Source organism: Tursiops truncatus, chromosome 9 (assembly GCF_011762595.2).
Source record: "Tursiops truncatus isolate mTurTru1 chromosome 9, mTurTru1.mat.Y, whole genome shotgun sequence".
In the NCBI taxonomy this organism is placed as follows: domain Eukaryota; kingdom Metazoa; phylum Chordata; class Mammalia; order Artiodactyla; family Delphinidae; genus Tursiops; species Tursiops truncatus.
Window position 1 is genome coordinate 98,558,035 of NC_047042.1, and position 20,889 is coordinate 98,578,923.

Below are 20,889 nucleotides of genomic sequence, written 5' to 3' on the forward strand. Positions count from 1 at the left end.
GTTTACCCCAAGTTGCTCCTTCGGTCCCTTGTAGGAATGCTCTTTCTAACCAGCAGAGCGATCCCAAAAGGAATGGGAGAGCCTGGAGCTGGCGACTCCCTTTCCTGGACGGGTTCACTTATACACATTTTTAGGGAGTACGTACAAGGTGGCATGAACGGGTAATGACCTTAAAAAGAAAGTATAAGCAGGCCTCCTGGTTACAAGTGATGAAAACCCAACTGGAACTAACTTAAGAAGAGACAAAAGTAGACTATATTTGTTCACCTAAAGGCACGGGGGGGCGTGGTGGTCCCGCCCAGGGCACTTGCCCTGGGAGGCAACAGGAGCAAGACTTGGTCTGCTGTCGGCTCAGATCTCTCTTTAAAAATGGAAAGTAACGGGTAGAGAGAAGGCCGGGGCCACCCAATCCTTTCCCTTCCCTTCCCGGTGCTTCTCCTACCACGTGTCAGTAAACAGTGCATACCGCTGGTTTTGGTATTTTAAATTTTTATGTGAATGATGTACTTCAGTCCATATCCTGTTGGAACTTGCTTTTTTTCGTACATCATTATGTTTTTGAGATAGAGTCATGTTTAAACAAGCATATCTGGCTCATTCGTTTTAACCACTGTATAGTATTTCATTGAATAAATAAACTCCAGTTTACTTTCCATTCTCCAGAGGGGAATCTGCATAAATGTCTCTTTGCCCACCGTGCAGAGCTGCTCTCAGAGGGACACCGAGACACAGAGACGCTCAGTACTGGGGACAGGAGTGCTCTCATCTTCCCTGGGCTTCCCAAAGTACTCACCAAAGAGAGGGGGCCCAGTGGCACTCCCACCAGCAGTGCCTAGGTCCTGTTTTCAGATCTTTGCCAACACTTACTGATAATGGACTTAAAACCTTTGCCAGCAGGATGAGTGTGAAATGGCAGTTCAGTATGTTTTACTTTTTATTTATATTTGATTATAATATAATTATTATAGTATTTCTTCCTGATTATTAAGGAAGTTGAACATCTTTTCATATTTACGAGAGATTTGGTTTCTTCCTCTGTGAATTTTCTCTTCATATCCTTTGCCAGTATTTCTGTTGTGAAGCCTTTTTCTTATTGGTTTATAGGTGTTTAAAATCATATTCCGGACATTAATTCGATCACCAGACACTTAAGGTGATTGCTGATAGGGTTGCATTTAAGTCTCCCATCTTACTTACCATAGTTGTTTTCTGTGTTCCAGACATTCAATGACACTTTTTTCTTTGGCCTGCTTTTGGATTATTTTTTTTTTTTAGTAATTCTATTTTCATCACTCACTTATTAGTTATACATCATTTTTAATGGTTGCTCTACATTTTACAATATACATCTTTAATTTTCAACAGCCTGCTTCACGTAAATTATACCACTCCACCTGTGGCGCTTTAACCTCACAGGAATTTATCCACCATCCTTTGTGCTGTTGTAAGCATACATTTTATGTTTCTAGACGTTACCATCTGCATAATTCATTGTAGGTTGTGCACATGGCAAATATCTTCTCCCAGTCTGTCTCTTGTCTTAACATTTTTCATGGTAATATATGTTGCACAAACATTTATTTTTAAATATAATCAAATTTAGTACTTTTATTTTTAGGGTTTGCACTTTTATTTTTTGTTTCTTTTCTTCCCTACCCAATGCCTTAAGGATATGCCTCAATTTTTTATTCTAAGATGTTTACAGTTTAGCTTTTACACAGTTAGATCTTTAACCTAGAATTGAGTCTTTTAGCTTTTAATACAAGTTGCATCTTTACTGAGATATAATTCACAGAGCATTAAATCCATCCACTTAAAGTGTACAATTCAGTGGTTTATTATGCTCACAGAGTTATGCAACCATCACTATAACCTAAATTTAGGATATTTTCATCACTCCAAAAAGAAACCCTGTACCCCATTTGCCCCTAGCCACTCCCACTCAGCCCTAGGTAACCACTAATCCACTTTCCGTCTCTACAGGTTTGCCTATTTTGGACATTTCAAATAAACAGAATCATATCATATGTGGTCAGTTGTTACTGGCTTCTTTTACTCACATAGGTTTTTTAAGGTTCGTCCATGTTGTAGCATGAATAGTATATCATTCCTTGTTACTTCATTGTATGGATAGACCCAATTTTATTTATCAGTTCATCACTTGATAGACATTTGGATTTTTTCCCACTCTTTGACGATTATCAAAAATGCTGCTGTGAACATTTGTGTACAGATTTTTGTGTGGATGGATATTTTCATTTCTCTTGAGTGGAATTCTAAGAGTAGAATTGCTGGGCCAACTATTTAATATATATTTTTATTGGAGGATAATTGCTTTACAATGTTGTGTTAGTTTCTGCTGTATAACGAAGTGAATAAGCTATATGTATATCTAAGGAGCTGCTAAATTGTTTTTCCAAAGAAGCTGCACCACTTCTCATTCCCACCCGCCGTGTAAGAGGGTTCCGATTTCTCCACATCCTCACCAACACTGATTCTCTTTCTTATTATAGCTATCTATGGGTGTGCAGTGGTATCTCACCGTGGTGGGTTTTTTTATTTTATTTATTTTATTTTTTTGCGGTACGCGGGCCTCTCACTGCCGGGGCCCCTCCCGCTGCGGAGCACAGGCTCCGGACGCGCAGGCTCAGCGGCCATGGCTCACGGGCCCAGCCGCTCCACGGCATGTGGGATCTTCCCGGACCGGGGCACGAACCCGTGTCCCCTGCATCGGCAGGTGGACTCTCAACCACTGCGCGACCAGGGAAGCCCATCTCACCGTGGTTTTGATTTACATTTCCTTAATGGCTAATGATGTCGAGCATCTTTTTATGTGCATATTGGTCATTTGTATGTCTTCTTCGGAGCCACGTCTATTCAGAACTTTGCCCATTACAATTTTTTTAAATTGTGGTAAAATACACATAAAATTTACAATTTTAACCATTTTTAAGTGTACCTTTCAGAGTCAGTATGGACATTCACATTGTTGTATAGCCAATCTCCAGAACTCGTTTGATCTTGCAGAACTAAAACTCCATACCCATCAAACAATTACTCCCCATTTCCCCAGCTCCAGCTCTGGGCAACTACCATTCCTCTTTCTGTCTCTATGAATCTGACTATTCTAGGCACCTTATATAAGTAGAATCCTACACTACTTGTCTTTTTGTGACTGGTTTATTTCACTTAGCATAATGTCAGCCATCAAGATTCATCCGTGTTGTAGCATGTGTCACAATTTTCTTCCACTTTAGAGGTGAGTAATATTCCATTGTGTGTATAGATCATACTTTGCTGATCCATTCCTCCGTGGAGGGACACTTGGGTTGCTGCCACCTTATGGCTATTGCGAGTCATGCTGCTATGACCATGGCTGCACAAATATCTCTTTGAGACCCTGCTTTCAATTCTTTAGGGCTGTATACTCAGAAGCTGAATTGCTGGATCATAATGGGTTCTATTTTTAATGTTTTGAGGAACCATCATAATGTTTTCCACAGCAGCTGCACCATTATACTTTCCTACCAACAGTGCTCAACAGGTCCAGTTTCTCCACATCTTCACCAACACTTACCATTTTCTGTTTGTTTTGTTTTGTTTCGATAGTAGCCATTCTAACAGGTGTGAGGTGGTATCTGATGGTGCTTTTGATTTGCATTTCCCTAATGATCAGTGATGCTGAGCATTTCTTCTTGTGCTATTGGCCATTTGTATATCTGCTTTGGAGAAATGTGTATTCAAATCCTTTGCTCATTTTTAAATCACTTTTAAAAAATTGTCCATTTTAAAATTGGGTTGTAAAAGTACTATATATATTCTAGATACAGGTACCTCATCAAATATAATATTCACAAATATTTTCTCCCATTCTGTAGGTTGTATGTTCACTTTATTGAAAGGGTCTTTTGAATGACAAAATATTTTAATTTTGAGGAAATTCAGTTTACCTATTTTTTCTTTTGTTGTTTGTTTTTCTGGTGTCATATCTAAACAACCATTGCCTCATCCAAGGACATGGAGGCTTATGCCCATTTTTCTTCTGAGGGTTTTGTAGTTTTGGCTCTTACATTCAGGTCTGTGACTCATTTTCAGTTAATTTTTGTATAAATTGTGAGGCAGGGGTCCAACATCATACCTTCGTATGTGGAAGTCCAGTTGTCCCAGCACCATTTGTTAAGAAGACCATTTATTTACCCCCATTGAATTGTCGTGGTACTTTTGTCAAAAAAATCAATTGACCATAAATGTGATAATTTATTTTAATTCTATTCCATTGATCTATATCTTATCTTTATACCAGTACAACTGTTTTGATTACTGTCACTTTGTGGTAGGTTTCAAAATCAGAAAGTTTGAGCCCTTCAGCCTTGTTCTTTTCTTTCAAGATTGTTTTGGGCTACTCAGGATCCCTTGAACTTCTATGTGAATTTTAGAATGAGCTTATAAATTTCTGGAAATAAGCCATCTGGAATTTTGATGGGACCCAGAAGTCAACTCATCAGCTAATATCCCAGTAAGAGGCTCCTATGTTGACTACTCTATGGTGATTCTTTTCAGATGAATGTAAGATGAGAAATCCAGTATTAATAATTTTGGATTTTCTTTTTGTTTTAATTTAATTTATTTATACAGCAGTTTCCTATTAGTCATCCATTTCATACACATCAGTGTGTACATGTGAATCCCAATCGCCCAATTCATCACACCATCACCCCACACCCCGCGGCTTTCCCCTGTTGGTGTCCATACGTTTGATCTCTACATCTGTGTCTCAATTTCGGCCCTGCAAACTGGTTCATCTGTACCATTTTTCTAGGTTCCACATATATGCGTTAATATACAATATTTGTTTTTCTTTTTCTGACTTACTTCACTCTGTATGACAGTCTCTAGATCCATCCACGTCTCTACAAATGACCCAATTTCATTCCTTTTATGGCTGAGTAATATTCCATTTTATATATGTACCACATCTTCTTTATCCATTCGTCTGTCGATGGACATTTACGTTGCTTCCATGACCTGGCTATTGTAAACAGTGCTGAAATGAACATTGAGGTGCATGTGTCTTTTTGAATTATAGTTTTCTCTGGGTATATGCCCAGGAGTGGGATTGCTGGGTCATATGGTAATTCTATTTTTAGTTTTTTGCAGAACTTCCTTACTGTTCTCCATAGTGGCTGTATCAATTTACATTCCCACCAACAGTGCAAGAGGGTTACCTTTTCTCCACACCCTCTCCAGCATTTGTTGTTTGTAGGTTTTCTGATGATGCCCATTCTAACTGGTGTGAGGTGATACCTCACTGTAGTTTTGATTTGCATTTCTCTAATAATTAGTGATGCTGCGCAGCTTGTCATGTGCCTCTTGGCCATCTGTATGTTTTCTTTGGAGAAATGTGTGTTTAGGTCTTCTACCCATTTTTGGATTGGGTTGTTTGTTTTTTTAATATTGATCTGCATGAGCTGTTTATATATTTTGGAGATTAATCCTTTGTCTGTTGATTCGTTTGCAAATATTTTCTCCCATTCTGAGGGTTGTCTTTTCGTCTTGTTTCTTGTTTCCTTTGCTGTGCAAAAGTTTTTGTTTTTTTTGTTTTTTTTTTGCGGTACGCGGGCCTCTCACTGTTCTGGCCTCTGCGGTTGCGGAGCACAGGCTCCAGAAGCGCAGGCTCAGCGGCCATGGCTCACGGGGCCCAGCCGCTCTGTGGCATGTGGGACCTTCCCGGACCAGGGCACAAACCCATGTCCCCTGCATTGGCAGGCGGACTCTCAACCACTGTGCCACTAGGGAAACCCTGTGCAAAAGCTTTTAAGTTTCATTAGGTCCCATTTATTTATTTTTGTTTTTATTTCCATTACTCTAGGAGGTAGATCAAAAAAGATATTGCTGTGATTTATGTCAAAGAGTGTTCTTCCTATGATTTCCTCTAAGAGTTTTATAGTGTCCGGTCTTACATTTAGGTCTCTAATCCATTTCGAGTTTATTTTTGTGTGTGGTGTTAGGGAGTGTTCTAATTTCATTCTTTTACATGTAGCTCTCCAGTTTTCCCAGCACCACTTATTGAAAAGACTGTCTTTTCTCCATTGTATATTCTTGCCTCCTTTGTCACAGATTAGTTGACCATAGGTGCGGGTGTTTGTCTCTGGGCTTTCTATCTTGTTCCATTGATCTATATTTCTCTTTTTGTGCCAGTACCATATTGTCTTGATTACTGTAGCTTTGTAGTATAGTCTGAAACCAGGGAGTCTGATTCCTCCAGCTCTGTTTTTTTCCCTCAAGACTGCTTTGGCTATTCGGGGTCTTTTGTGTCTCCATAAAAATTTAAGATTTTTTGTTCTAGTTCCATAAAAAATGCAACTGGTAATTTGATAGGGATTGTATTGAATCTGTAGATTGCTTTGGGTAGTATAGTCATTTTCACAATATTGATTCTTCCAATCCAAGAACACGGTATGTCTCTCCATATGTTGGTGTCATCTTCAATTTCTTTCATCAGTGTCTTATAGTTTTCTACATACAGGTCATTTGTCTCCCTTGGTAGGTTTATTCCTAGGTATTTTATTCTTTTTGTTGCAGTGGTAAATGGGAGCGTTTCCTTAATTTCTCTTTCAGATTTTTCATCATTAGTGTATAGGAATGCAAGAGATTTCTGTGCATTAATTTTGTATCCTGCAACTTTACCAAATTCATTGATTAGCTCTAGTAGTTTTCTGGTGGCATCATTAGGATCCTCTATGTATAGTATCATGTCATCTGCCAACAATGACAGTTATACTTCTTCTTGTCCAATTTGTATTCCTTTTATTTCTTTTTCTTCTCTGATTGCCGTGGCTGGGACTTCCAAAACTATGTTGAATAATAGTGGTGAGAGTGGACATCCTTGTCTTATTCCTGATCTTAGAGGAAATGCTTTCAGTTTTTCACCATTGAGAATGATGTTTGCTGTGGGTTTGTCCTATATGGCCTTTATTATGTTGAAGTAGTGTCCCTCTATACCCACTTTCTGAAGAGTTTTTATCATAAATGGGTGTTGAATTCTGCATCTATTGAGATGTTCATATGGTTTTTATTCTTCAATTTGTTAATATGGTGTATCACATTGATTGATTTGCATATACTGAAGAATCTTTGCATTCCTAGGATAAATCCCACTTGATCATGGTGTATGATCCTTTTAATGTGTTGTTGGATTCTGTTTGCTAGTATTTTGCTGAGGATTTTTGCATCTATATTCATTAGTGATATTGGTCTGTAATTTTTTTTGTAGTATCTTTGTCTGGTTTTGGTATCAGGGTGATGGTGGCCTCATAGAATGAGTTTGGGAGTGTTCCTTCCTATGCAGTTTTTTGGAAGAGTTTGAGAAGGATGGGTGTTTGATAGAATTCACCTGTGAAGCCATCTGGTCCTGGACTTTTGTTTGTTGGAAGAATTTGAATCACAGTTTCAATTTCATTACTTGTGATTGGTCTGTTCATATTTTCTATTTTTTCCTGGTTCAGTCTTGGAAGGTTATACCTTTCTAAGAATTTGTCCATTTCTTCCAGGGTGTCCATTTTATTGGCATAGAGTTGCTTGTAGTAGTCTCTTAGGATGCTTTGTATTTATGCGGTGTCTGTTGTAACTTCTTTTTCATTTCTAATTTTATTGATTTGAGTCTTCTCCCTCTTTTTTTTTGATGAGTCTGGCTAATGGTTTATCAATTCTGTTTATCTTCTCAAAGAACCAGCTTTTAGTTTTACTGAGCCTTGCTATTGATTTCTTTGTTTCTATTTCATTTATTTCTGCTCTGATCTTTATGATTTCTTTCCTTCTGCTAACTTTGGGGTTTGTTTGTTCTTCTTTCTCTAGCTCCTTTAGGTTTAAAGTTAGATTGTTTATTTGAGATTTTTCTTGTTTCTTGAGGTAGGCTTGTATAGCTAAACTTCTCTCTTAGAACTGTTTTTGCCACATCCCGTAGGTTTTGGATCGTTGTGTTTTCATTGTCATTTGTCTTTAGGTATTTTTTGATTTCCTCTTTGATTTCTTCAGTAATCTCTTGGTTACTTAGTAACGTATTGTTTAGCCTCCATGTGTTTGTGTTTTTTACGTTTTTTCCCCTGTAATTGATTTCTAATCTCATAGCGTTGTAGTCAGAAAAGATGCTTGATATGATTTCAGTTTTCCTCAATTTAAGAGGCTTGATTTGTGACTCAAGATGTGATCTCTCCTGGAGAATGTTCCGTGCGCACTTGAGAAGAAAGTGTAATCTACTGTTTTTGGATGGAATGTCCTATAAATATCAATTAAATCTATCTGGTCTGTTGTGTCACTTAAAGCTTGTGTTTCCTTATTAATTTTCTGTTTGGATGCTTTTCCTTTGGTGTAAGTGAGGTGTTAAAGTCCCCCACTATTATTGTGTTACTGTCGATTTCCTCTTTTATAGCTGTTCACAGTTGCCTTATGTATTTAGGTGCTCCTATGTTGGGTGCATATATATTTATAATTGTTACATCTTCTTGGATTGATCCCTTGATCATTATGTAGTGTCCTTCTTTGTCTCTTGTAACATTCTTTATTTTAAAGTCTATTTTATCTGATATGAGTATTGCTACTCCAGCTTTCTTTTGATTTCCATTTGCGTGGAATATCTTTTTCCATCCCCTCGCGTTCAGTCTGTATGTGTCCCTAGTGGGTCTCTTGTAGACAACTCATATATATGAGTCTTGTTTTTGTATCCACTCAGCAAGCCTGTGTCTTTTGGAGCATTTAATCCATTCACGTTTGAGGTAATTATCGATATGTATGTTCCTATTACCATTTTCTTAATTGTTTTTGGTTTGTTTTTGTAGCTCCTTTTCTTCTCTTGTGTTTCCCACTTAGAGAAGTTCCTTTAGCATTTGTTGTAGACCTGGTTTGGTGGTGCTGAATTCTCTTAGCTTTTGCTAGTCTGTAAAACTTTTGATTTCTCCATCGAATCTGAATGAGATCCTTGCCTGGTAGAGTAATCTTGGTTGTGGGTTCTTCCCTTTCATCACTTTAAGTATATCATGCCACTCCCTTCTGGCTTGTAGAGTTTCTGCTGAGAAATCAGCTGTTAACCTTATGGGAGTTCCCTTGTATGTTATTTGTCGTTTTTCCCTTGCTGCTTTCAATAGTTTTTCTTTGTCTTTAAGTTTTGCCAATTTGATTATTATGTGTATTGGCGTGTTTCTCCTTGGGTTTATCCTGTATGGGACCCTCTGAGCTTTGTGGACTTGAGTGGCTATTTCCTTTCCCATGTTAGGGAAGTTTTCGACTATAATCTCTTCAAATATTTTCTCAGGTCCTTTCTCTCTCTCTTTTCCTTCTGGGACCCCTATAATGCAACTGTTGTTGCGTTTAATGTTGTCCCAGAGGTCTCTTAGGCTGTCTTCATTTCTTTTCATTCTTTTTTCTTTATTCTGTTCCACAGCCGTGAATTCCACCATTCTGTCTTCCAGGTCACTTATCCGTTCTTCTGCCTCAGTTATTCTGCTATTGATTCCTTCTAGTGTAGTTTTCATTTCAGTTATTGTATTGTTCATCTCTGTTTGTTTGTTCTTTAATTCTTCTAGATCTTTGTTAAACATTTCTTGCATCTTTTCGATCTTTGCCTCCATTCTTTTTCCGAGGTCCTGGATCATCTTCACTATCATTATTCTGACTTCTTTTTCTGGAAGGTTGCCTATCTCCACTTCATTTAGTTGTTTTTCTGGGGTTCTATCTTGTTCCTTCATCTGGTACGTAGCCCTCTGCCTTTTCATCTTGTCTATCTTTCTGTGAATGTGGTTTTTGTTCCACATGTTGCAAGATTGTAGTTCTTCTTGCTTCTGCTGTCTGCCCTCTGGTGGATGAGGCTATCTAAGAGACTTGTGCAAGTTTCCTGATGGGAGGGACTGGTTGTGGGTAGAGCTGGCTGTTGCTCTGGTGGGCAGAGCTCAGTAAAACTTTAATCTGCTTGTCTGCTGATGGGTGGGGCTGGGTTCCCTCCCTGTTGGTTGTTTGGCCTGAGGCAACCCAACACTGGAGCCTACCTGGGCTCTTTGGTGGGGCTAATGGCAGACTCTGGGAGGGCTCACACCAAGGAGTACTTCCCAGAACTTCTGCTGCTAGTGTCCTTGTCCTCATGGTGAGACAGAGCCACCCCCGAACTCTGCAGGAGACCGTCCAACACTAGCAGGTAGGTCTGGTTCAGTCTCTCCTGGGGTCACTGCTCCATCCCCTGGGTCCCGATGCGCACACTACTTTGTGTGTGCCCTCCAAGAGTGGAGTCTCTGTTTCCCCCAGTCCTGTTGAAGTCCTGCAATCAAATCCCGCTAGCCTTCGAAGTCTGATTCTCTAGGAATTCCTCCTCCCGTTGCTGGACCCCCAGGTTGGGAAGCCTGACGTGGGGCTCAGAACCTTCACTCCAGTGGGTGGACTTCTGTGGTATAAGTGTTCTCCAGTGTGTGAGTCACCCACCCAGCAGTTATGGGTTTTAATTTTATTGTGATTGTGCCCCTCCTACCGTCTCATTGTGGCTTCTCCTTTGTCTTTGGATGTTGGGTATCTTTTTTGGTGAGTTCCATTGTCTTCCTGTTGATGATTGTTCAGCAGTTAGTTGTGATTCCGGTGTTCTCGCAAGAGGGAATGAGAGCACGTCTTTCTACTCTGCCATCTTGAACCAATCTCGCTGGATTTTCTTGTTACCAAAATAAAATGAAAGACTTCACTCACCAGGATAATTAATTAACTGATTGGAGTCTATTTATCTTCCTTTGTCGTGTAGCCTATGTAAAAAGTGGAAAAATAAAATGTATCTTCCATTTGACATATTTAATATGAATTTAGTTCTATAATTGCATATACTTTTGCTATATTTTCTCCCTCAATATTACCAGCTGTATATTTGACACATTAATATTAAATATTGTGTAATCAGTTGAAGTTTTTTGTTATGAACTTATTACAATAGGAATTGTTCTAAGAAACAAACATGTAAGGCAGTATTAAAATGTGAGCAAAATGTGTTTTGTTTTTTCTTAAATAAATGATTATTGTCTTTAAAAAACATTTTGGGGCTTCCCTGGTGGCACAGTGGTTGAGAGTCCGCCTGCCGATGCAGGGGACATGGATTTGTGCCCCGGTCTGGGAAGATCCCACGTGCCACGGAGCGGCTAGGCCTGTGAGCCGTGGCCGCTGAGCCTGTGTGTCCGGAGCCTGTGCTCCACAATGGGAGAGGCCACAACAGTGAGAGGCCCGCGTACCGCAAAAGAAAAGAAAAAACATTTTGTATATCATCTTATTCTTTATTTCTAATTTTATTGTATTTTGAGTATAAAAAGTGATCTGAATAAAATTGGTTATTTGGAATTTGTTATAATTTGCTTACAGCCAGTTTTTGTAAATATTCCATGTATATTTGAAAAGAACATAGAAATCTCTTAATTGTTTGGATAACATTAATATGCTTTTCAAATTTTCTGTATTCTTACTAATTTTTGTCTGTTTTATCAATTACAGAGAAAGAGGTATATAGAAGCATTCCATTGTGGGTTTTTTTCAATTTTTTCCTCATAATTCTGTCATTTTTTGCTTTATATATTTTGAGATCATGCTGTTAGCTACATTATATCATACTTTTTTTCACAATATAGTGACCTTTTTATCCTAGTAATAGTTTTTGCTTTAAAGCCTGTTTTGTTCAATGGTATTACTATGCCAGCTTTCTTTTGGTTAGTGTTTGCTGGTATGTCTTTTTTCCTTCCCAATTCGTTACTTTACTCTATACTGTGTCCTTAAGTTTTAGATATCTCTTGTAAACAACATGTGACAGAATGTCAAGTGTCTTTTGGCCCTTGTCTGGGCATTGAGGCTAAGGCCCAGAGCTGAGGACAAAAGGCATAACCTACCCCATGTTTTGATTTTGTGTGGCCAGAAGGCGTGGGAACTGTCACTTACCTACAGAGCTTACTAGGAGGCACCACTTAAGAACTGACACTATCCCCGTGCCCGCCCCCCAACCCCTGCATAAAGAGACTAGAGAGAACAGGTTTCTGGGCCGTCCCTCCCTTTCCACGATGCGAGAGAGTTCTTGGTCCTCTTTTGTGGAGCCCAGAAGTATGGCTCAGTGCCCTTTGCAGTCTCCCTCTTCCATTACAGGGAAGAAGAGGAGGGTGCTTGATCCATGTCCCCTGTAGGTGTGGGCACACTGGAACGTGGAAACAGACAGTTTTTAACACAGTGATTTCTGAAGGCTTAAAAACATCACCAGAAAGACACTAGGCTACTCCCACCCCATTCCAGTTCCCCTCAACCTCTGATGGTGCATTATACAACCCAAACAACTTCCTTGCTTTCTTGTAAAGAGCATGGGGGTTGGGGGAGGAGCAGGGACTCTGCTGTGCCCACATCCCACAGGCCCACATGGCCACAGGCCACTTGATGGGTGCCTACCTCTGGGAAGAGCTAGGGACAGAAATTTCTAGTTACCCCTCTGGGAGTGAGTCTCAGTGTCAGAGTGGGACAGAGTGAAGCTGAGCACTACCCCAAGGTAACCTCACATACTGCCTACCTGGAAACCACCATAGCAGCAGAGGCCCACGGTCCCAGGTGGGACCCAGCGGTGGGAGGGTTCCAATCAACACAGAAAACCACGTCCTCCATCACCTCCTTTTTGAGCGCTCCATGCTTTGGCCAAAAGTGAGGCTTTGTAAAAGCCTAAGTTAGAGTGTGGGTGGAGGAAGCTTGGAAGACCAGAGAGAAAAACGAAGAAGTGTTTGAAAAGCAGACCGCATGCCCTCTTCACCTCAAGCCGCTAGTGCCCCAGACAGATCTAGCCTGAACTGGAGTGGAGGGGACCCCAGCTCTGACTGAGTTCAAACACAGTTCAGACTGAGGCTGAAATGAGACTCTCTGACAAGAGAAAGTGATGAAACATTTTGGAATTTCAAAAAGATGTCATTATTGTACTGAATAACCAGTAAGAAAACAAGGGTTGACATAACACAATTATGGGGCAGTCACGGGAGAAAGGGAAACTATTTTATGTTTATGCCCCAATGAATTAATGTTTCTCATAAAACTTCATAGAGCTGGATTTTTGTTTAGTTTTATAATCTGACAATTTGTCTTTCAACTGGAGAGCTTATTTTCTTTATATTTATTGTGAATATAGATATATATGGATTTTTTCTATCATCTTATTTTGTGATCTTTATTTACTGTAACTTTGCTTCTTTCCCCCTTTCCCTACCTTCTGTTAGATTAATCAGATTTTCTTTATTCATCTCTTCTCCCTCTGCTAGGAGCCATTCTACCTCTGTTCTTTCAGCAGCTGTGATGAACATAGTAAATATGTATATTTGACTTACGAAGTCTAAATGTAATTGCTGTCTCTGCCCTTCTCTTGAAATCACCAAGACTGTAGGATACTTTCATTGAAGTCATGTTCTATCCTTCTTACATGTTGTCTAGTATTGTAGTTCCATTTGTTTTGTATCCCCCAAACTTGTCTTTATTATTGTCTTACAAAGTCAATGCATGTTGAGATTTACCCATGTTTACTAAATTTGTTTTGCTCACCACTCTCCTTGTGTCCTTCTTACTGAGTTCAAGTTTCCTCTTCTCAAAGGATAGTCCTCAGTAGTTTTTCAGCGAGGGTTTATAAATGGTACATTTCCAGTTTTTATTTTCTGGAACTGTCTTTATTTGGTTTTGCTTGTGTGTGACAATTGATCAGGGTATAAAATCTAGGTTGACAGTTATTTTCCCTCACCACTGTGTAGGTGTTCGTCCATTGTCTTCTGACCTTTATTTTTATCATAGAAGAGTCTACTGTCAATCTAGTAGTTCTTTCTTTGATGTCAATCTGTCTTTTTCTCTGGTTGCTTTTAGGATTTCTTCTTTGTTTTTGGTGTTCTAGTTTCGCCACAATGTTTATACAAGTGGATTTACATTTGTGTGTCTTGGATTTGAGGATTTATATCTTTCATCAGTTCTTGAAGACTGTTATTCTTTCAAAAAATATTTATTTTCTTCTAATTTCCTAATTATCTCTTTCTAGATAAGAAAATCTGATTTGATAGATGTATGGTCAGTGTTCCTAGTCTATGTTCTTAACATACCATATGTTTCCATCCATCATTTTATCTGTCTTTCATTCTGGGTACTTTCCTCATCTATCTTTCATTTAATGAATTCTTCCCAGCTGTGTCTAGGTCTGCTGTTTAACCTTAACCAGTCCATTGAGTTTTTTAATTTCAGCGGCTCTGTTTTTTCTCATGCTTTCTTTTTAAAATGTTTCTTTTTAATAGTGTCTTGATTTTTCTTAAGGTTTGGTGATTTCTATTTACCTTGCTTTTACCATGCTGCTGCTTCTACTTTTTTGCCCTTAGTTTTTAGAAATTATAAAAATATTCACATTATAGTCTGTTTTGAATTATTTTACCTGAATTCAAGTTCCTGGATATTTACTCCTGCTCTTTCGTTATATTCTCAATAATGGTGGACTGTTTCCTTGTGGGTTTTGCAGTTTCTGATTGTGAGTTTATATTGAGCCGGGCTTGTGGTCTGGATTGTGGGATAGTTCCTCCTGTTTTTGTTTCCTTCAATCAGAGACCTCAAGTGCTTTCATTGGCCTAGGTCCAATTTTTATGTCAATTTATCAGCCCCGAAGGTAATGTAAAATTTGAATCCCGATCTCCATAAGGTACTATCTGTGGTTTTGGATTCTCAAGGAAGCTATCACCCCATCCACTACCATCACCCAGAGCCCAGCCTGAGATAGATAAGCTTTTTGTCACTGTGGCAGGCATGGAGATATGCCACTCAGATCTCTGTTCAAGAGCTTACGATTCAGCTACAAGAAGTGCAGTTAACTGACCAGTTACACCTCTAGGAAATGCCTTGGCTTTCCAGCTGAGGCCATGCTTTTCTTGGACAGCCCCAGGCAATGAGTGAGCAGGTGGGGTCCTAGGCCTGGTCATTTCTTCCCAACACAGGACTCCTCTAACGGGCAATATTTGCTCTAGAACCCTTTGTTTCGTTGGCTGAAACTTTGTCAGAGCTGCATAATGGTCTGTTCCTGCTGCCCAAAACAGCTTCTTCTCCTCTTTCCTTTCACGGATGTTGGATATGTGTCCTGGTCTGAGACTTTGCCTGCAAAACCCTGCTTCCTCCTCCTTTTACCTTTCATAGGCATCATTCTCCTCTTGTACTTCAAACTATGTCTCAGCATCTGCTTCCTGAGGACCCAAGTAACACATCATCTTTTGATGTTAGGATGCATTGTTTGTGAACCATGTATTTTCTGAAGATGAGGCCTTGAAGGGACTTTATCTGGAGGTGTTAGTTCCAACTTCTCACCTCCATGGACCCAAGGCCCACTCCAGGTAGGTGCAGCAGCTCCTCGTAGGCTTCCAACATGGCTGCTCTGTTCTGTCTTTGTTTCTGGCACAACAGGATCTCCCTTTATTCCTTTCTATATTAGCTCTATATTTAAAATTACGTTTACTATATCCCACCTGGAATTCCTAGGTATTCGTATCAGGAGTGTGTTCAGTATTTTGTGTTTATTACTTTTTGACAAAGAATTTTCTTAAGACAGAAATTAAGTATATATACTTAATGTCTAAACAGTGCTTTTAATGTTTTTAGATAATCATATACAAACTGTACGATACTCAGGGTGAAAAGAAATGTGACAATTACGCAAATCAGGAACTTTGTTTTACAGCTGCTGTCAGGGAATAAAGCCTTCCTTGTGATTTGTAAGTCCCTTGCTTCTTTTATTTTTTAATTGAAGTTTAGTTGATTTACAATATTGTGTTAGTTTCAGGTGACAGCAAAGTGATTCACATCTATTTTTTCAGATTTTTTCCATTATAGGTTATTACAAAATATTGAATATAGTTCCCTGTGCTATACAGTAAGTCTGTGTTGCTTGTCTATTTTATGTGTAGTAGATTCTGAACCACAGGCAGATTCTTAACCACTGCGCCACCAGGGAAGCCCCTATGTATTTTATATACAGTCGTGTGTACCTGTTAATCCCATACTCCTAATTTATCTCTCCCCTCCCTTTCTCCTTTGGTAACTGTTAGTTTGTTTTCTATGTCTGTGAGTCTGTTTCTGTTTTGTAACTAAATTCATTTGTATCATTTTTTAGATTCCATATATAAGTGATATCATATCATATTTGTCTTTGTCTGATTAGTATGATAATCTCTGGGTCCATCCATGTTGCTGCAAATGGCAATATTTCATTATTTTTTTTATGGATCAGTAATATTTCATTGTATATGTATACCACATCTTTTTAAACCAATCATCTGTTGATGGGCATCTGGGTTGTTTCCATGTCTTGGTTATTGTAAATAGTGCTGTAATGAACATTGGGGTGCATGTATCTTTTTGATTTAGAGGTTTCACGTTTCCTGGCTATATGCCCAGGAGTGGGATTACTGGATCATATGGTGACTCTATTTTTAGTTTTTTAGGGAACTTCCATACTGTTCTCCATAGTGGCTGCACCGGTTTACATTCCCACCAACAGTGTAGGAGGGTTCTCTTTTCTCCACACTCTCTCCAGCATTTATTATTTGTAGAGTTTTTAATTATGGCCATTCTGACTGGTGTGAGGTGGTACCTCGTTGTAGTGCTGATTTGCATTTCTCTAATGATTAGCAATGTTGAGCATCTTTTCATGTACTTGTTGGCCATCTGTATGTCTTCTTTGGAGAAATGTCTATTTAGGTCTTCTGCCCGTTTTTTGACTGGGTTGCTTTTTTGACATTGAGCTGTATGAGTTGCTTGTATGTATATTTTGGAAATTACGCCCTTGTTGGTCGCATCATTTTATTGCTTCATTTTTACACATACACCTTTATACACATTTCCAGGAACACATGATATACAAAGTAAGAGAGAGTCCCGTGAGATGACAGATGGAGTCTGAGCAAGTGTCCATGGAAAAACAGGGGAGGCATCAATTCCACCTGCAGAAACTGTGGAAGGCTGGGTGAGGTTGAGCCATGAACTGAGGGGTAAGAAGGAGTGCACCAGGTGGATGGGGCAGTGGGGCAAAGGGAAGGAGGACATCGTCTGCAGCGGGCACAGCATGTGCAGAGATGAGGAACAGCACAGTGCTCTGGGAAGGGCAGGTGGTTCAGTTCATCTAGAGCATGAGATGCAAGGGGAGTTGCAGGCGATGACAGGGAAGGAGCCACCTCATGAGGGGTCGGAAATGTCGTGCTGAAGTTTAGATTCTCAGTGCAGGTGGTGGAGTTGCTGGAGGACTTTAAAACCGGGAATGAGAGGGATCAGATCTCCCAGTTAGAAAGGTCACTTTGGGCCTGCGTGAGGGATGGAGAAATGCAGGATGGGGTGGGAGCCACAGACTTGAGACCCAGAAGGACTTCTGGCAAGGCTTCACTGATGTGGAAGAAAGACTGATAAACGACAGAGAAAAAGAGGACAGGAACTTTAGAGGAGGAGGGGGCGTCTTCCCCAGGATGGAGACGCAAAGGAGAGTAACAGTCACACGTGGCCAGCACAATCTTAAAAGATCTTGAGGCTGTTGAAATGGTTAAGGTGCAGCTGACCCACCTTGTCTTCAGTCTGCCTGTAAATGTGACAATGATGTAGCACTACTACTTAACAATGGAGAGTCGGAAGGGATGGTGACCATCTTTGGAAGCATAGGAATGAGAACAAAGTTGGAAAAAGATGAAGGTAAAGAAAGATGTCAGGAGGAGGCAGGCAGCAGACAGGTACATTTTGATGGGCAACAGAGGGTGGCCGATATGAAGGAATGACTGGGAATGATGAACCTCGAGTGTTCTCATTTTGGCAGGTTATTTCAGTGCCAGAACATACAGGAGCATCCCAGGGAGGATCTGGTCTGGCCTCGGAGAGGTGATGAGTGTTGTCCTGAGATTTGGGAAGTGTGGTAAGTCAAATAATGCCCCCACACCCGTGAAAGCTGTCCACATCCTAATTCCCAGAACCTGTGTAGCCTTATAGTATGGACTTTGCAGATGTGAGATTAAATTAGGATCTTTGGATGCAGAGATCATTCTCAATTATCTGGGCAGGCCCAATGAAATTGCAAGAGTCTTTATGAGAGGGAGATAAGAGGGTCAAAGTCAAAAAAAAGATGTAATGATTGAAGCAGAGGTTGGAGTGATTCCCTTTGAAGATGAAGGAAGGGGCCACAAGCCAAGGAATGCAGGTGGCCTCAAGAAGCTGGAAAAGGCGAGGAAATGGATTCTCCTCTAGAGTCTCCAGAAGGAATGCAGCCCTGATGACGCCTTGATTGTAGCTCTATATGACTCATTTTGGACTCCTGACCTCCAGAAATGTAAGATAAATCTGGTTGGTTTAAGCCATGAAGTTTGTGGTAATTTGTTACAGCAGCAATAGGAAGCTAATACCAGGGACCACTGTGCTTTGGCCTAAGTCGGATTCTTTTTTTTGTTTTTTGGGGTTTTTTTTTGCAGTATGCGGGCCTCTCACTGTTGTGGCCTCTCCCGCTGCACAGGAGAGGCCAGGCTCCGGATGCGCAGGCTCCTGTGCACAGCACAGGCTCTGGATGCGCAGGCTCAGTGGCCATGGCTCACCGGCCCAGCCGCTCCGCGGCATGTGGGATCTTCCTGGACCGGGGCATGAACCCGTGTCCCCTGCATCGGCAGGCGGACTCTCAACCACTGCGCCACCAGGATTCTTTTGAGCTGTGGCAGAGCAAGCGTTCCCTGGAAGTTTGGGAGTCGTGGTGGGGTCTCCGTTCCACAGTGCTTGTCTGGTCTCCCTCACTGATTGGGCACCCCTGCTGGATGTCTGAGACGGACCTCAGCCTGCCCCTCCCCACTGCCTAAAACCTTTCCTCCCATGCCCTCTGTCTTGGAGAGCACCTGAGCCGGACCTTAGGAGTCATCCTTTCCTGGGCCTCGAATGGGGTTCTGGCGTGACACGCAGGCAGCATGAGGGCGTGAGAATGCATGTGAGGACGGGCGAGGGTGTGGTGGTGGAGGAGGAGCCCCGCCAGCCGGGCAGACACCACATGCATCCCGGTTGGCTTCCAAGCACGAGAGACATGTCCAGTGGGGGCGGTGGGCCAGAAGCACAGCAGAGAGGTCAGGGCTGCTGAGAAGGAATGAGACGCCATGGCCTGTGCCCGCCATCTCACGATGGGCCTGGATGAGAGCCACTCCCCTTCCTTCTCCGCGTCCCACTCCCACACCTTCTGTGGCAAATTCGAGTGGATTTTTAAATTTTTTACATTTTCATTTTCTTAAAAAGACAACAATCAAAACAAAAGAGACTGAAAACAAAACACGAGATAGAATGTTAACAAGTGTTAACCCTAGTTGGTGGGAATATGGGTGTCAGCTGGCCTGGCTCAAATGCCATTGGAGGGATTTCACTCCAAGACCAGGGTTACAGCCACTGCAGGCATCCCAGATCCTTTCTTGGCCTCTGCCCAGCCAAGAAAAGATGTAAAGAGAAAACATCCAGCTTCAGTTCTTCTTTGATACCCTGCAATTTTTTCTTCCTATCTTCATGTACATGATCTCATATTAAACTAAATGACAAAAACCATGACTATATTCTGAAGCGAGGTGACTGGATGTGGTTTTATTTTCCCTCCAGGTGTCGGTTTTATCTCCACAGAGTCAAACTTCTCTGGATTCTCCCATCCCAGCTCTCAGGGACAGCTGCCTCCCTGGGTCCAAGGCCACCCTGAGGAGGGCGCAGAGAAAGCCGACTGCACCGCTGCCGCGGGGGATGCATGTAGTGGCGCCAGGGCCAAAGACGCGGGTCTAAGAACAGGACCCACCAAACCACCTCGGTGCTGGTTAGGTTTTATTTTAACAGGAGGTCTCCTCTTCATTTGTTTCTCAAAATATCAGTTATATCAATATTAGAAGTGTAAACTGGTACAAAATATACAGTACATAGAAACAATCTTCTTAACTAGTCTATTGCCTAATAAAAGTACGCACAAGGGAGCTGAATGAACAGAAGTGATGGTCTCCCTCCCTCGGGAAACAAGTTCCCCAGAGGACAAGGAACCAGCGTCTGCTTCAACAAAACGGGAATGGATACTCGTGTGGCAGAGACAGCATTGGGGTGGAATCAAGAAACCTTGGCCCATTTCTAATTCCACCTTCAAGATGTCAGCCAGGGAACGAGCAAGCCCTGCCCCTGGCCCAGCCCCTCAACCCCGACCCCTCCCGGGGGTGAGCGCCCACCGGCCGCCAAGGCCGCCACTTGGCTAAAGCTTGAGGCCTGATGATTTTGCTCAGGCAGATGTGGGGCAAACCTTCTAAGAGGGCAAAATGAAAAGCTTTCCTCCCCCAAACTGATGCTCCAGAAGGATGAGCCAAGTCTGACCTGAGCCTCTTCCCAAGTGTCTGCACTCATCGTGCACACGGGGTGCGAGGCTGAGATGGGTCCCCTCTGAGTAACACTGCCTCATCTCTCGCAGGAAAGGATGCTCGTCCGGCGTGCTTCACTAGGGCACAGTAACGATCAAATGAGGTTCCGTGTGAAAGCGTCTGGACAGCGAGAACACACACCACACCAAGAGAAAAGGAAACGAGCATCTGGCAGGAGCAGAGGGCAGCCCCTCCCCTGTGGGGGTCGGCAGGTGAGGCTCCGTTCCCGGCCCTGCTTCTGCAGCCCCTGCCTCACACCTGCATCCCTAACGGTGCTTCCGGACAGCTCTCCTTTACGAGGCCCAGGAGTCACGGGGCGGGGGGGGGGGGGGGGGGGGGGGAGCGGCAGAGCGCCTGCGCACGGCGGGCACTTGGCGCAGAGCCTTCGCAGATGAGAGGCAGGTGCTGAGAGACGCCGGGCTACTGCTCCTCAGTCCTCCTGCCCGCGAGCTGAGGCTGGGCTTCCACG

The 20,889-nt window shown here is 41.7% G+C and overlaps 1 long non-coding RNA gene across 1 annotated transcript; it reads left to right on the top strand.

The window, feature by feature from the left end:
* The first annotated feature begins 9,573 nt into the window (after positions 1–9,573).
* LOC109549757 (uncharacterized) lies at positions 9,574–20,733 on the top strand. Its single transcript, XR_004528210.2, has 3 exons — positions 9,574–10,183; positions 16,884–17,027; positions 17,837–20,733. It is a non-coding gene; the product is annotated as an uncharacterized lncRNA (long non-coding RNA).
* Positions 20,734–20,889: the final 156 nt, after the last annotated feature.